The following is a 16,741-nucleotide window of genomic DNA, read 5'->3' as shown; positions in this document are numbered from 1 at the left end:
ATAACATGCTTCCGAAAACTGATACATATTTTTCCGAGAAAATAACATGGTTGCAGCGAACATGTTACATGGTCACCATCCAAAAATAACATTTTTCTTTTGAAACATGTTTGAGGTGATCATATTCCTTCTCTGGGTGTATAAAAATGTTTATAAAGCTAATGGTACAATGATTTCGAATCTAATAAAAAGTGCAACATTTTCGATTTTTTTTTTGTATAATATAAAGAATTGTATTGAAGCTTCTGAATTTAGGATCCCTGAGAGCATCATGTATTAGGAACCAAAGATTATAGATTCAAGTTTATAATCTTTGTTAGTAACCACTTGAGAATGACACAATAATTTTGGCGTAAAAACAATTACAGAAGAACTAGTGCAACACAGGGGCTACCACTTTTCACAGAAAAAAAAATCGCCGTTAGATAATTGCCTGTAGACTCAATCTACATTTAACATAAATCAAAAATTTATATTTCTTTCTCTGCTCTTCTTCTTCTTGGTCGTTGTTGGTGTTTCAAAGAGATTCTCGTCGCAAAATTTCACATCATAACTAACCACAATATAATAGCATTAAGTGAATTCCAATATTCTCGAAAACCAATTTTCACGTGAGGCAACAATCAATGTCTTTCCCATCCAATGGAACGAAATGTTCTGCTAACTCTGTTAGCTATCGCGGGATTCGTGTGCGTTTGTCTTTCGACAATGGGTTCGAATCACTTGTGTATTGTTTGAACTGAAGTCGCATGCGAGCCGAGTGGAACGATGAACAGCGAACAGCATTCATTTGTCGTCAGTTTGCGTTCAGATTTGAAAGAATTTGGGAGTATCAGAAAGTAACGCGGTTGCTGGCAACAACAATTACAGCCTATAGTTACAGGAAATTCATTACAAAACTGATACGAATTTAAAAACAAAAGGAAAAATACGTTACGAAAAAATTTTATTATTTGAAAAGAAAAAGAAACAAATACATCGCTAATGAAAACTTAATAGAAAAAAATAATAATAAATTAAATATTTTTGTAACAAATTTAATTAAAAAAAAAATGAAATTGTGAGTAATGATTATGCTACTACAAATTAACAAATTTACTTGCTCTGTGAAAATTCAGTGTTCATGTTATGTTGATGCCTCTTAGTACAAGTGATCTGTTGTGGCTAAATCGCGGAATTCCGAGACATCGGCCGATTTCTCACGAACCCCATATGAAAAAAACAATGCAAAGTCAAAAAACCACAAACAATTTACGCATAAAAAACAAAACCAAAAATTAAAGAAAATTTTTAAGAGAAAAAAAAAACTAGAGTATATTTGGTAGTTGCGAAAAACTACAGAGTACACCGTGAATACCGGCTCTAATATCAAAATATTATCAAATTTTAGTGAGCGAAAGTGTGTCCTAAAGAGCAGCTGCTAAACTATCCGGTACGAAATTCTACCAATTGCCGATTTTTTGAAGTGATGGAATTATAATAAAGTGCCCAGAAAAGAAGAAAACCAAACAAAAAAAAAAATGATAAAAATTTCACCAAAAGTTGTGTGAATTTCCAATATCCAGCAAGTGTTAACTCTACTATCTCTGAAGTGTCATTTTATGCAAAAACGGAAATGAATTAAAACGGCTTTTAATGTCAGTTCAGCGTCTTCATTTAGTGTGACCCTTCAAAGTGCATTAATTTGACATGGAAAAAATGTTTATCAACATCAAAAATTTTCCACCTTTATCATTGTAATTGGTAAATGTTATATTGTTGTTTTAGGGAAAATAAAAATATATATATATTTTTTTTAACAAAACAAAAATTTAACGAAATCGAATTCAAACGAATATCTACTTGGAAACAACCAGAGAATACTTAACTAGTTTATATTACAACAAAAAGAGTGAAGTCAAATCGTAATAATATGTTCTCTTCAATATAATATCGAAATAAATCATTTGAAAAATAAAATTATTTGTTTTTTTCCATAAAAGAGAAAAAAATAATTGAAGGAAATGTTTCAACTAGTGCCAAATCTGAGTGTTATAATTTTTCCAAGCCATAAATCCAATAAAAGAAAGAAAATAATTATTTTATAATTGTGTACGAAAAGTAAATTATCCATATTACATAAATATGTGGAAGTGTCTCTTAGATCAATTATTACGAAATAAGAAACCACCAAAAAAGCAAATACAACTGTTTTATTTTTGAATGAAATCTTTATGGAAAATTGGAGCAGAGAAATTCACAATTAATAAAAAAAATAAGGTAATTAAAAATCTATAATACGTATAAACCTAGTAATTTTAGTTTTTCGACATCTAACCCGGAAAACTACCTAATAGATATTAAAGAAATTTTTTGGGGTCTATAATTCGGGCTGGGCCTGTTGGAGTCTTTTATGAAAAACTTTCGTACTTCTCTGCGGGTCAGCTAGTTTTAGTAAATAAAAAAAATCTTGTTTATAAAAAAAAATAAATTTACTTCACATTAGAAAATTATCCAATTTTAGGAAATAATAAACAAATCGAAATTAAAAAATATTTTTAAATATAGTGAAATGTGAATTGTGGTAAACATAAATACCTGGGAAAAATTTAAATCGATACTGGCCTATGGAGAAAGTTATAGAATATTCTGGATTCAAACAAAGTTGAAAATGTTTAATAAACCCAGCAAATAAATTCGGAAGTTGTGCTAAAGGCTCAACTTTAAAATCACTTCCTAAAATGTCTTTCCCAAGATATTCTTTATTTTAACTACACAGGAAGTTCTTTTAATTAAATTTTTTATAACCCGCTTTTCTCATAGTTTTGATTAGGTTTTTGATTTAGGTTTCAAAAAATAAGAATTAATAAAATAATACAAATTATTTAAATTTTGTAAAAAAAACAAAGGCAAGAATTTTTGAAAGTCTTTGGGTCAAAGGTTTCACACAAGCGTTCGAATGCATTAAAAATCATAAAAATTTATAAAAATTATTTATTTGTAAAAATATCACAAAATTTTTAAATTCATATCCAAAACACTGAATTCGCATCACATCTTAAGAAGTGATGCAAATTCAAAGCTACGGTTGTTTAAATGGTTGACATCTATCCCATGACAAGCCCATGTTAAATTCATCGCTTCTGCGCCAATTTCGCACCATTTTCGGATCCAAAAAGAACATTTTCACTACATTTTAATAATATTTATATTCTGTCAAGTTATTGGTTCTAATCGTATGCTTTTAATTTAAGGTAAATAAATTTGAACATTTTTTTCCATTTTACCTAACCTCTGAAGCAAAAGATTCCCTGAGAATAAAAATAAAAAAAACGTGGGTTGAAGACTCTAAGGAATCAAATTTTTTTAGTTTTATATTTTTCAAATATTCTATTCTTTTTTACGAATGTCGTCGAGTAAAAACGGTGAAATAATGCATTTTCTACAACTTGTCCATAATAACATATTCATGTTATATGTGCATGAAAAGTTTGTACAACAATTAAATCTCTTAAAAAATATAAGAAGCAATACGTGATAAACTCAAATTGATTAATTTTAAAATTAAATTAAATAAAAATTTATTTATATATAAAATAAATTAAAATAATATATCTTAACTAAACAATGATATCAAATAAATTCAATTAATTAAAGATATTCTAAATAAAAGAAAAAATATATGAAATAGAATTGAAATAAAAAAATACATGAAAGATTGAATTTAACTGAATAGAATTACAACATCAAATTAAATTGAAATAAATAAAATTTGTTTAAATGAAATTAGAGTTATCTAAAAAATTAATCATATTAAATTAATCAATTAATATTATTTAAATTAACATTAATAAATTTAATTAAAATAACTTTCGTTTAATTTAAACTAGATGAATAAATTTTATTTGAATAAAAATTTATTTGAACAACAATTTAGAATGAAATAAATAATAAGATAAAACTAAATTAAACTCTCTGACAAGAATTTTGTCAACATTTTAATTTTATAGAAATGTTTGTCAAAATTTTATTTCTTTAGAAAATTTTTTAAAAATTTTATTTCTCTAGAAAATTTGATCAAACTTTTATTTCTCTAGAAAATTTGGTCAAAATTTTATTTCGCTATAAAATTTTGTCCAAAAATTTATTTCTATAGAAAATTTTGTCAAAATTATATTTCTTTAGAAAATTTTGTCAAAATTATATTTCTTTAGAAAATGTTGTCAAAATTTTATTTCGCTATAAATTTTGTCAAAATTTTATTTCTGCGGAAAATTTTGTCAAAATGTTATTTCTCTAGAAAATTTGGTCAAAATTTTATTTCTCTAGAAAATTTTGTCAAAATTTTATTTCTCTAGAAAATTTTGTCAAAATTTTATTTCTTAAGAAATTTTTGTCAAAATTTTAGTTCTATAGAAAATTTTTTAAAAATTTTATTTCTCTAGAAAATTTGGTCAAAATTTTATTTCTCAAGGAAATTTTGTCAAAATTATATTTCTTTAGAAAATTTTGTCAAAGTTTTATTTCTATAGAAAATTTTGTCAAAATTTTATTTCTCAAGAAAATTTTGCCAAAATTTTATTTTTTATAGAAAATTTTTTAAAAATTTTATTCCTATAGAAAATTTTGTCAAAATTTTATTTCTATATTATTTCTCTAGAAAATTTAGTCAAAATTTTATTTTTATAGAAAATTTTGTCAAAATTATATTTCTTTAGAAAATTTTGTTAAAATTATATTTCTTTAGAAAATTTTGTCAAAATTTTATTTCTCAAGAAAATTTTGTCAAAATTTTATTTCTCTAAAAAATTTGATCAAAATTTTATTTCTCAAGAACATTTTGTCAACATTTTATTTCTATCGAAATTTTTTTAAAAATTTTATTTCTATAGAAAATTTTGGTAAAATTTTATTTCTATAGAAAATTTTGTCAAAATTTTATTTCTCAAGGAAATTTTGTCAAAATTATATTTTTTAGAAAATTTTGTCAAAATTTATTTCTCTAGAAAATTTTTTTAAAATATTTATTTCTATAGAAAATTTTGTCAAAATTATATTTCTTTAGAAAATTTTGTCAAAGTTTTATTTCTATAGAAAATTTTGTCAAAATTTTATTTCTCAAGAAAATTTTGTCAAAATTTTATTTCCCTAGAAAATTTTGTCAAAATTTTATTTCTATAGAAAATTTTATTTCTCAAGAAAATTTTGTCTAAATTTTATTTCTATAGAATATTTTGTCAACATTTTATTTCTCAAGAAAATTATGTCAAAATTTTATTTCTCAAGGAAATTTTGTCAAAATTTTATTTCTATAGAAAATTTGGTCAAAATTTTAGTTCTATAGAAATTTTTTTAAAAATTTTATTTCTATAGAAAATTTTTTTTAAAAATTTTATTTCTATAGAAAATTTTGTCAAAATTTTATTTCTCAAGGAAATTTTGTCAAAATTATATTTTTTAGAAAATTTTGTCAAAATTTATTTCTCTAGAAAATTTTTTTAAAATATTTATTTCTATAGAAAATTTTGTCAAATTATACTTCTATAGAAAATTTTGTCAAATTAATATTCCTTTAGAAAATTTGGTCAAAATTTTATTTCTCTAGAAAATTTGGTCAAAATTTTATTTCCCTAGAAAATTTTGTCAAAATTTTATTTCTCTAGAAAATTTGGTCAAAATTTTATTTCTCTAGAAAATTTGGTCAAAATTTTATTTCTATAGAAAATTTGGTCAAAATTTTAGTTCTATAGAAAATTTTTTAAAAATTTTATTTCTATAGAATTTTTTTTTTTAAATTTTATTTCTATAGAAAATTTTGTCAAAATTTTATTTCTATAGAAAATTTTGTCAAAATTTTATTTCTTTAGAAAATTTGGTCAAAATTTTATTTCTGTAGAAAATTTTGTCAAAATTTTATTTTTATAGAAAATTTTTTAAAAAATTTTGTCAAAATTTTATTTCTATAGAAAATTTTGTACAAATTATATTTCTATAGAAAATTTTGTAAAAATTATATTTCTATAGAAAATTTTTTCAAAATTTTATTTCTATAGAAAATTTGGTCAAAATTTTATTTCTCTAGAAAATTTTTTTTATTTCTCTAGAAATAGTTTTTTTTAATTTTATTTCTATAAAAAATTTTGTCAAAATTATATTTGTTTAGAAAATTTTGTCAAAATTTTATTTCTATAGAAAATTTTGTCAATTTTGTCTGTGTGTACCATATAAAAACATCGGTCATGTTCGAGTTGTATATTCTTGGTCGTGGTGAAAATCTCTGAAAGTCAATCCTTCCGTCCTTCCATACATCTATTGAAATGACGCCAACTTCTGAATGAAATGAGCTATGGGCTTGAAACTTAGCACAAATAATTGTTCTTGATGTAGGTCGAATTCTATTGAAAATGGGATATATCGAACTTTTATATTTTATATTTTTTGATCTTTAGATTTGACTTCTGCAGCCTCCTCCAATCCTGTTAAAATTTAATACGTGATATACAGATATGACTACTCGAAATATAAAATACTTTCAGCATAAATACCTTAAAAAACATTTGACCAATAAAAGCTATCAAATTTCTATACTAATTGTCAATCTGGTCTAAAAGCCCATAAAATTTTTTATTACATTTTCAGTTTTAAATTAACAGTTTATGAATCTCTTATTTACTTTGATAGAGGCTTTTAGGTGTTTGACACTACAGCCATAACAAATTCACAAATTCACTTTTAGCGAAATCTGCATAACATAAAATGTCAACCAAAAATCAAAACAACAATATAAAAAATGATTTTAAAAATCTACAAAAAAAGACATTTTAGTTTTATGATCATTTTGTAGCGTTAATCAATTCGATTCGGTGGATGGGCTTGTGCCAGTTTGTTAACCCTAGTAGTGCAAAAAGAAACTTATTTGTTATACTTGTTATATTATACATTTCCGAATTTGATTTATTTTTTGTTTGTTTTAATTTTTTTAATTTATATAGAAGTTTCATAGATGATAACAATGTAATTTTTATTTCTGTAAATACCAGTAACTAGTAGAAAAAACTAGTAACCCTCTACCCAACCAGTTATATATGCACAACTTGGGGATTCCTCTATTTATGTAGTAATTTAATTTAGTTTTATTTTTGTTTTTAATTAAATGTATATTAATCAAAGATCAAGTTTCAAAATGTCAATGCATAATTAATTCTTTGTTTATGTTTTTTAATCAATCGTATGTGTTGCTCTCTTTTTCATGGCAAAGCCATAAAAATTAAATACATAGTTACAGTAAAAACAGAAATTAATGTATTCATCTTATAAAACTGAAATAACCAAATCGATCTATGACGCTCTACTAAAAGCCAAAAAAATAATCGTAAACAAATAAACCCACCATAGAAATTCCATCAAAGTACCGCAACCTTAACTAAAATCGATATAACGAAGAAAATCAATGCGTATTTATTTTCATTTTTCAGTGAGTGGCCATTGTTAGTAAATTTGCCACTTGTGAATTTATGATATTGTTCACCTGGTCGAAAGTGAAGAAATTGATCAAATTGATTCTTATCGAGGAAACTTTGTTATTTGGCCAATAATATTGTACTGTTTAACAATTAACAGACATTTCGTTTTTTTTTTTTTATTAACGACGAAGTTGTTGAACCCGAAATTATCGAGGCACAAAACTAACCAATGAACAGTGGGGCGGTACATAAATCTAGAGGGAGAGAAATTTCTAATGTAGAAATAAAATTTTGACAAAATTTTCTATAGAAATAAAATTTTGACAAAATTTTCTCGAGAAATAAAATTTTGACAAAATTTTCTTGAGAAATAAAATTTTAACAAAATTTTCTATAGAAATAAATTTTTGGACAAAATTTTATAGCGAAATAAAATTTTGACCAAATTTTTCAGAGAAATCAAATTTTGTCCAAATTTTCTAGAGAAATAAAATTTTGACCAAATTTTCTAGAGAAATAAAATTTTGACAAAATTTTCTATAGAACTAAAATTTTGACAAAAATTTCTATAGAACTAAAATTTTGACAAAATTTTTGTCAGAGAGTTTAATTTAATTTTATCTTATTATTTATTTCATTCTAAATTATTTTTGTTCAAATAAATTTTTATTCAAATAAAATTTATGCATCTAGTTTAAATTAAACGAAAGTTATTTTAATTAAATTTGTTAATGTAAATTTAAATAATATTAATTAATTTAATATAATTAAATTTTTTAGATAGCTCTAATTTCATTTAAACAAATTTTATTTATTTCAATTTAATTTGATGTTGTAATTCTATTCAGTTAAATTCAATCTTTCATGTATTTTTTTATTTCAATTCTATTTCATATATTTTTCTTTTATTTAGAATATCTCTAATTAATTGAATTTATGTGATTTCATTATTTAGTTTAGATATATTATTTTAATTTATTTTATATATAAATACATCTATTACTATTTTAAATTTTTTTTCCATAAATTTTTATAATTAATGCCTTTTAAATTAATTATTGTAACCCTAATTAAAATGGATAATATTTGAGCTAATGAAATCTGCACTATAATTATAAGACAATGTCATGCTGTGTAGAAATATACAAATCAATAAAAAAAAATTAATTTTGTAATAAAAAAATGTTTGTATCATCGTTTGAATATATATTCGATTGTACAATTACGTTAACGTTTATAGGATTGACTGTATAACCAAGTCAATCTTATAAACGTTAATTCTTTCCTCTCCCCCAAATTGGTTATTCGTTCCACTGTACACCATCTGAATATCTATGCACAGTGAAAAGTCTAAATGATACCACAACAAATAGCAAAATTTTTTCCCCGACAACTAAGTCATGAGTAAATAGCAAAAAGAAATATTCCAGCTTTGAGCAGCTACGCAAATGTTTAAATTTGTAGATAATAGAGCGCAACATGATGCGACAGATAAAGATATAGTCTACAATGGGGGAGGGGAGGCTTTATATTCGCCGGAGAAATCTATCAAAAATCAAAGGATTTATGAAGAGGAATCGCCCCCCATTGATATCCAGTTGGAAACTGTAAAGGAAACCAATATGATGAAAAACACTATATAAACCATGATCAGATAAAGTAATTGGTTTAATAGATTTACTTATGAATATTTAATATTTTCTTAAGTTAGCATCACCGGTATTTGTTATTACCTTCATATTATTTAAACTATATCTCTCCCCCCCGGCACCATCAAATGTTTAGCAAGAGTTGTTTGTTCATACATATCCATTATCATTTCTCAAATTTCACAAGAAATCTCGTGACATGTGAACAGAGTGTTTTAGTGCCATTTTGATAGAAAACGAAAAAAGCACTTTTTTTGCTTGTGTTATTATTTCCGTTAAAAGCCGGCTGACTACGCCAACCGGTGTTTAGTTAAATCTTAAGATAACGTATTTGCTTCTCTTTTATTTTTTACGTTTGGGTTTTGTCTATTAACATTATGGATTTCATGTACATTCATAGCTATAAATCCGCATAAATAGAAGACACATATACTCTAAAAAGAAAAAAAAATAATATAATGGATTTAAGTCACTCGGTTACTGTGCAATTCTTTCTTTTTTTCTCCCATTTGTGTGTGTTTCATTTCACTTTTTTTCACCAACATTATTATTGTTGTAATTCATTCTCATAGGGAGGCTAGGCTTGCAATAGAGTGAGTCTAAATGACATTTATATATGCCATTTACTTATGTTATGGATACATGGGCAATTTTTAGTTTTTATTTTTCCTTCTTATGAAAACGAAAGTTTCCCCTTTTAATGGCATATTTAATACAATCGTATCTACATTGCAAATGAGAATTGATATTACTTGCTATTTACTTGTAAAACATAAAACTGATCTTTGATTCAAAGGAAAAAAGGTTCAGTAAGCTCTTATACGTTATTTAGGGAGAGAGAGAAAGAGGGAGAGTAAACGCAGATTATGTGTAACACTGTTTTCTAGTGTCGATAACATAGTTTCGAGAGAAGTTTTATGGAAGTGAGATAATATAATATATAATATAATTGGGAAGCTAAACCTAGTGATACATTTATTTAGTTTTGAAAAAAAAATATTTTGAAGAAAATCAGTGGTGTCATATTCAATATGTTCTCTCTAGTAAACGCTTTTTACCATTGGTTCCATTTGATATTGCATAAAACATTTGTGTGAGCTGTTGAGGATATCATTGCACTGGTGTTCAATTGAAAATCTCTAATTAGTGCATTAGGACGCTGCTTTGTCATTGAACTACTTGAGGTCTCTGAGAACATAAGTCTGTCATATGGCTCTTAAATGTCTTGCCTTTTTTTTTGTCAAAATTATCGATAGCATTTGTGTGTTTGATAAATATCCGAATTTATTTCCACAAAAGTAATCAAAAGATCGAGACATAAAATGAAAATTAAAATCTAAATTGAGTGTGTGTGTGTATTAAAGTCAACATTTATTGTGGCCTTCTAACATTTTTTTCTGGGCAGAGGTTTGCACCAGTATGTTTCTGTCGAAGAATTTTCCTCTATATCTTGATTTTTGCTCTCTCAACAAAAGAGAGCAGGGTTATATATCTTACATGCAAAATTTTTTTTTTAACACTAAAGATATTGTCAAGTAAAATATTGCTAAAGTAACGTGTCTTTGATTTACCACAGCTATTTATTTTGATTCATTTTATTTGCATAAAATGACATTAACAATAATAAAAATAAATAATAAATAAAATAGTTGAATAATTCAGTAATTTGGTCTTGAGGGTCATTTTAACGCCAATTTGTTTCTTTGAAACTTGAAATTGTCTTCAACTTGGCTATGATTACTAACCAATTTGTATCAAGTTGTCACTGGCAATATGTTTTAGTTCAAATTTATTAAAATTAACCTACATTTTTATACCCTCCACCATAGTAACACATCGAAATATTGCTCTAAGACCCCATAAAGTATATATGGTGAAATTCTGAGTCGATCTAAGCATGTCCGTCCGTCTGTTGAAATCACGCTAATTTCCGAACGAAACAAGCTATCGACTTGAAACTTGGCACAAGTAGTTGCTATTGATATAGGTCGGATGGTATTACAAATGGGCCATATCGATCCACTTTTACGTACAGCCCCCATATAAACCGATTCCCAAATTTGGTTTGCGGAGCCTCTAAGAGAAGCAAAGTTCATCCGATCCAGCTGAAATTTGATACATGCTGTTAGTATATGGTCTTTAACAACCATGCCAAAATTGGTCCATATTGGTCTATAATCATATATAGCCCACATATAAACCGATCCCCAGATTTTACCTCTGGAGCCTCGTGGAGGAGCAAATTTCATCCGATTCTGTTGAAATTTATTACGTGGTGTCAATATATGGCTTCAAACACCCATACAAAAATTGGTCCAAATTGGTCCATAATTGGTCCATATATAGCCCCCATATAAACCGATCCCCAGATTTGACTTCTGGAGCCTCTTGGAGGAGCAAATTTCATCCGATCCGGCTGAAATTTGGTACATGCTGTTAGTATATGGTCTTTAACAACCATGCCAAAATTGGTCCATAATCATATATAGCCCCATATAAACCGATCCCCAGATTTGGTTTTGAAGCCTCGTGGAGGAGCAAATTTCATCCGATTCAGTTGAAATTTGGTACATTGTGCTTGTATATAGCCGCTAACAACCATGCCAAACTAGGTCCATATCGGTCTATAGTTATATATAGCCCTCAGATAAGTCGATGCCCAATCACACAAAAATTAGTCCATATCGGTTCATAATTGTATATTTATGAACTGATTTCAATTTTGGCTCTCTAATTGCCGCGCAAAGGTCCATATCGTAATTCGTAATTATCTATATACTTTCTTATATATACCTTTTGTGTGCAAGAAGTTTTAAGATACCTTGCCATCGGTAAGTATTATCACAACCCAAGTAATTCGATTGTGGATGACAGTCTTTAGTAGAAGTTTCTATGCAATCTATGGTGGAGGGTACATAAGATTCGGCCTGGCCGAACTTACGGCCTTATATATTTGTTTTATTTTTATTTTGGTCCGTTAATTAGCCTACATTTTGTTTCATAATGGATTTCCCAATTTTTGGGTGCATTAACTTTTGAGTAAAGTAACGCATGAAAACCCTGAGAAATTAGCACTTTTCTAAACCCTACATTCACAATGATGGGCTATTGTGATTGAAATAAAAGTTTTTTTGGGAAAAAGTTATGAAGCTGTACACACAAATAAATTTCACGAAAAATTTTCCAATTAAGATTTTAATTGAGTTTTAAAAAATATTCAATTAAAAATTTAATTGATTCAACAAATTTTTTAATTGAAACAAAAATCAATCACAAAAATAATAGTATCAATTAATTTTTTAATTTGATCAATTAACCTTTTAATTGACCTTCAATTAATTTTTTAATTGATTCATTTCAATTAAAAATTAATTGGATCAATTAATTTCGTGATTGAATCAGAAAAAATTTTTTTGTGTGTACTTACAAAAGGCACTATCTATTTCGGCTGTTATCTTTCTGAAATAAAAATAACAATTGTCGGTTGTGGTGGTTGTAGGGTAGAACCACCGTTTGATAAATTAAACGTGGCAAAACCCGAAAAAATTAGCCAAATGTATGCTATTGTGATTGAAACAAAAGTAATTTTGAGGAAAAAGTGATAATAAAGGCCCATCCTATTTTCGATTTTAGAATTGAAAATCGATTTACTTTCGTTGTTATTTTTCTGAAAAAAGTAAAAAATATATAAATATATTTTATTTATATATTCCTGTTGATTCAAGAGCATATATAAAGCCGTATTCAAAGCCTTCAATTGTGAACGTAGTATCACGATCTGCTCGAAATCCCGCTTTCGAGATTTGCCTTTCTATAAAAACAAAAACAAATTTCAAAATGAGTTTTTTCGAGCATAGTGTGAACGTACAAGTGCAGTAATATTCTGGATAGCCCGCACCTATTATTGGATAGCCCTCCTATTCAGTGTAATGCGGGGATCTTTTCACAATATAAACGGGAAATATTTCTTTGAAAAAAAGGCATATACATATATTCTTACATTTCCTAATAAAATTTATAATTTGTTTTTATTACAATATATATTTACAAATGCTGGACTCTATCCTCCCAGTATACACCCACGATATTATTTAATCGTCTATGCTAAAGTTTCTTTCTCCTTCCCAAGGTATCATTGTGAATTTGAAATATTGACATAAATTGATTTGTTCTTAATTAGAAACTATAAAATTTGTGAGAAATGTTATGTTTATAATATTCATCACAAAACATACAACTAAAAAACTTTTGAAATCGAATCGAAAATTAATTTATGATTAAATATATAAAATTATAAAAGATTTTCAAAAAAATTTTTGAAATGTGTAAAGTTCATAGAGTTTCTTGATTATTTATGAGAAAATTAATTTTATAAATAGGCATTCAGTTATTGTGTATAAATTATTCAAAGAAAAAATATGGTATTTGTTTATATCTATAATATGTAGGCATATATTGATTTTTTTAATTAAAATGTTTACAAAAATGAACAACTTATTATTTCCCCCCTACAAAGAAAATTAATTCTAAATACATAATTTAATTACATAAAGTTCCCTGTCGAGACTCTACAATTTTGCAAAACAAAACAAATACATCGCTTAGTCCCACAACTATTGGCGAAAAGTTATTTCGTAATAGCTTTTTACGAATCGGCAATTCGCTATATAGAAAATAGCCAGGGCAGTAGAACAAAATATATATATAAAAAAAAAAAAACAAAAACAACAATTGAAAGTTCAAATGATGAATGAATTTATAATGAATGATTGATTCTAAACAATAAAATTTACATTTTCTTTGCTTACTTCTCTTCTATAGCGAAAGTAATGCTCTCGCATAATACGCAAAAACAAAATCAGAACATTACATAGTGTGTGTGTGTGTATATACGCTAAATAAAATTTAAAATTGGAAACTATACAAACTAAAATTCATGCATAACAATTATAAATGTACTTAGGAAATGAACAGTATACACTATGCACGTATGTGGCCATATGTGGGTTACACTCGAGGAAAAATCTGCACTGAGTTTTAGACGAAGTATAATTACCAAATGTAATGAGAAAATATATTTGTAATCATATTAAATATAGTCAATATAAATATAGTCCTACAATCACAATAGCATATTATTGTGAATTATAGTGATAGCGAAAGAAGATTTAATGAAGGAAACTTAGATGGTTTTCTACAAAAAATTCACAATTTAGGGAAAGAAAAGTAAAAACAAAAAATGAGTAAAAATCAAAATAATTTTACATTACATTACAATTTTAATTTGATTTAGTAGTTTAATAATAAGGAAATGTATTTGTAATCATATTAAATAGGGTAAATATTATTGTGAATTATAGTGACAGCAAACGAAAATCTATTGGAGGAAAATTAAAAACTTAGATGTTTTTCTACAATAAATTCACAACTTAGGAAAAGAAAAGTAAAATGAAAAACTATAATTTTTATATTACAGTTTTAATTTGATTTACTAGTTTAATAATAAGGAAACATATTTGTAATCACATTAAATAGGGTAAATATAGTCATACATTCACAATAGCCTATTATTGTGAATTATAGTGACAGCAAAAGAAAATCTAATCGAGCAAAATTAAAAACTTAGATGTTTTTCTATAATGAATTCACCATTTAGGAAGAGGAAAGTAAAATCAAAAACTATAATTTTTACATTACAGTTTTAATTGGATTAATAGTCCAATAATGAGAAAATATATTTTTAACTATAGTGCTGTTTTCTTTAAGCACTTGATGTCCTAAGCCATGAAGGGCTAAAAGAAAACAGTGTACTCGTTTATCCAGGACATTTCCAAAAATATGCAACACTGTCATCAGCTGTTTAAAATCAATCACAGAAAAGAAGTGAAATCTTGCATTTTTTAATGTATGAAATGCTCCAATTAGTAATAAATATTGACTGCTGCGATTATTTATGACATTGTACCTCTTTGAATTTCTTGTTTTTCGATAAATTAGTCACAATAAACTGCTATTGTGAATCGAAGAAGCAACACTTTATCAAAATACAATCTGGCAATATCGGCGCGACTTGCACTGACGAGATGTTCTGGATCGAACACCAGTGCAACGATGTCCTGGATAGCCCTTACAAATGTTGCATACAGTGCTAAAAGAAAACAGCCCTTATATTAGATGGTATAAATATAGTCCTACAATTACAATAGCATATTATTGTGAATTATAGTGACAGCAAAAGAAAATCTAATGGAGTAAAATTAGAAATTTAAATTCACACTTTAGGAAAAGTAAAAATAAACAATAAATAAAAATAATTTTTACATTATTGTTGTAATTTGATTTAATTGTCCATGTGGATAAATTGATATAATATAATTATGTTTTGTAGCAACTTTTGGTTTCATATTTGGCCCTCAATCTGTTGTGGTAGTCTTTCATGGCGTTTTCACTACTGAAACATCTCGAATACTATTATGCTGAATTTATCCGTATGGATGTTTGTTTCGATTCACAATAGCATATCACTGTGAATACTTATACAAGAAAGACTAAAAACTTATATATGTGATAAAATTATATTCAATTATGAAATATGAAATGACTTATAAAAATTAACATTAAAATTAAAGAAATTCTTCTAGCGAGAAAGAGATGCTCTTTTTGGACCACAAACACAATGAGACGAGATAGACACATGGTGTCTTTGGCAAAAATGCTCCTGAGTGGGCTCCTGAGTCGATATAGCCATGTCCGTCTGTCCGTGAACACATTTTTGTAATCAAAGTCTAGGTCGCAGTTTTAGTCCAATCGACTTCAAATTTGGCACAAGTATGTGTTTTGGCTCAGAATAGAACCCTATTGATTTTGGAAGAAATTGGTTCATATTTAGATATAGCTCCCATATATATATTTCGCCCGATATGAACTTATATGGCCCCAGAAGCCATAGTTTTAGATTAGATTTAGATATAGCTCCCATATATAGCTTTCGCCCGATTTACACTCATATGACCACAGAGGCCAATTTTTTGCTCCGATTTAGTTGATATTTTGCACAGGGAGTAGAATTAGCATTGTAGCTATGCGTGCCAAATTTGGTTGAAATCGGTTCAGATTTAGATATAGTTCCCATATATATGTTTTTCTGATTTCGACAAAAATGGTCAAAATACCAAAATTTTCCTTGTAAAATCGATATTGTTTAGTCGAAAAGTTGTAGAAATTACTCTTATTTTCCTTAACTTCTAATACATATATATCGAGCGATAAATCATAAATAAACTTTTGCAAAGAAGAACATTTTGTTCCACCCTAGTGCATTAGCCGATTTAAATTTTGAGTCTATAGATTTTGTAGAAGTGTATCAAATTCTGTCCAGATCGAGTCATATTTAAATTTATGTATTTGGGACAAACCTTTATATATAGCCCCAACACATTTGACGGATGTGATATGGTATCGAACATTTAGATCTACAAAGTGGCGCAGGGTATAATATAGTCGGTCCCGCCCGACTTTAGACTTTCCTTACTTGTTTATCAATATGTTTGTTCCCCATGTCCATATGATAATTAAATAAAAATTGAACGACAAATCTTCACAATGTCCCCAAACTACTTAAGGGACATTTACATGTAGCTTTACTGGATT

General features: G+C 26.7%; 1 protein-coding gene across 1 annotated transcript in view; it reads left to right on the top strand.

Moving 5' to 3' along the window:
- Positions 1–839: 839 nt before the first annotated feature.
- bnl (fibroblast growth factor branchless) overlaps positions 840–16,741 on the top strand; it is a 302,142-nt gene continuing 286,240 nt past the window's right edge. The window contains exon 1 of the mRNA XM_075290776.1: positions 840–2,259. The gene's annotated coding sequence lies outside the window, so the exon portion shown is untranslated. The remainder of the gene's footprint in view (positions 2,260–16,741) is intronic.

This window comes from Haematobia irritans, chromosome 1 (assembly GCF_050003625.1).
Source record: "Haematobia irritans isolate KBUSLIRL chromosome 1, ASM5000362v1, whole genome shotgun sequence".
NCBI lineage: Eukaryota > Metazoa > Arthropoda > Insecta > Diptera > Muscidae > Haematobia > Haematobia irritans.
This window is presented reverse-complemented; position numbering and strand designations above follow the sequence as displayed.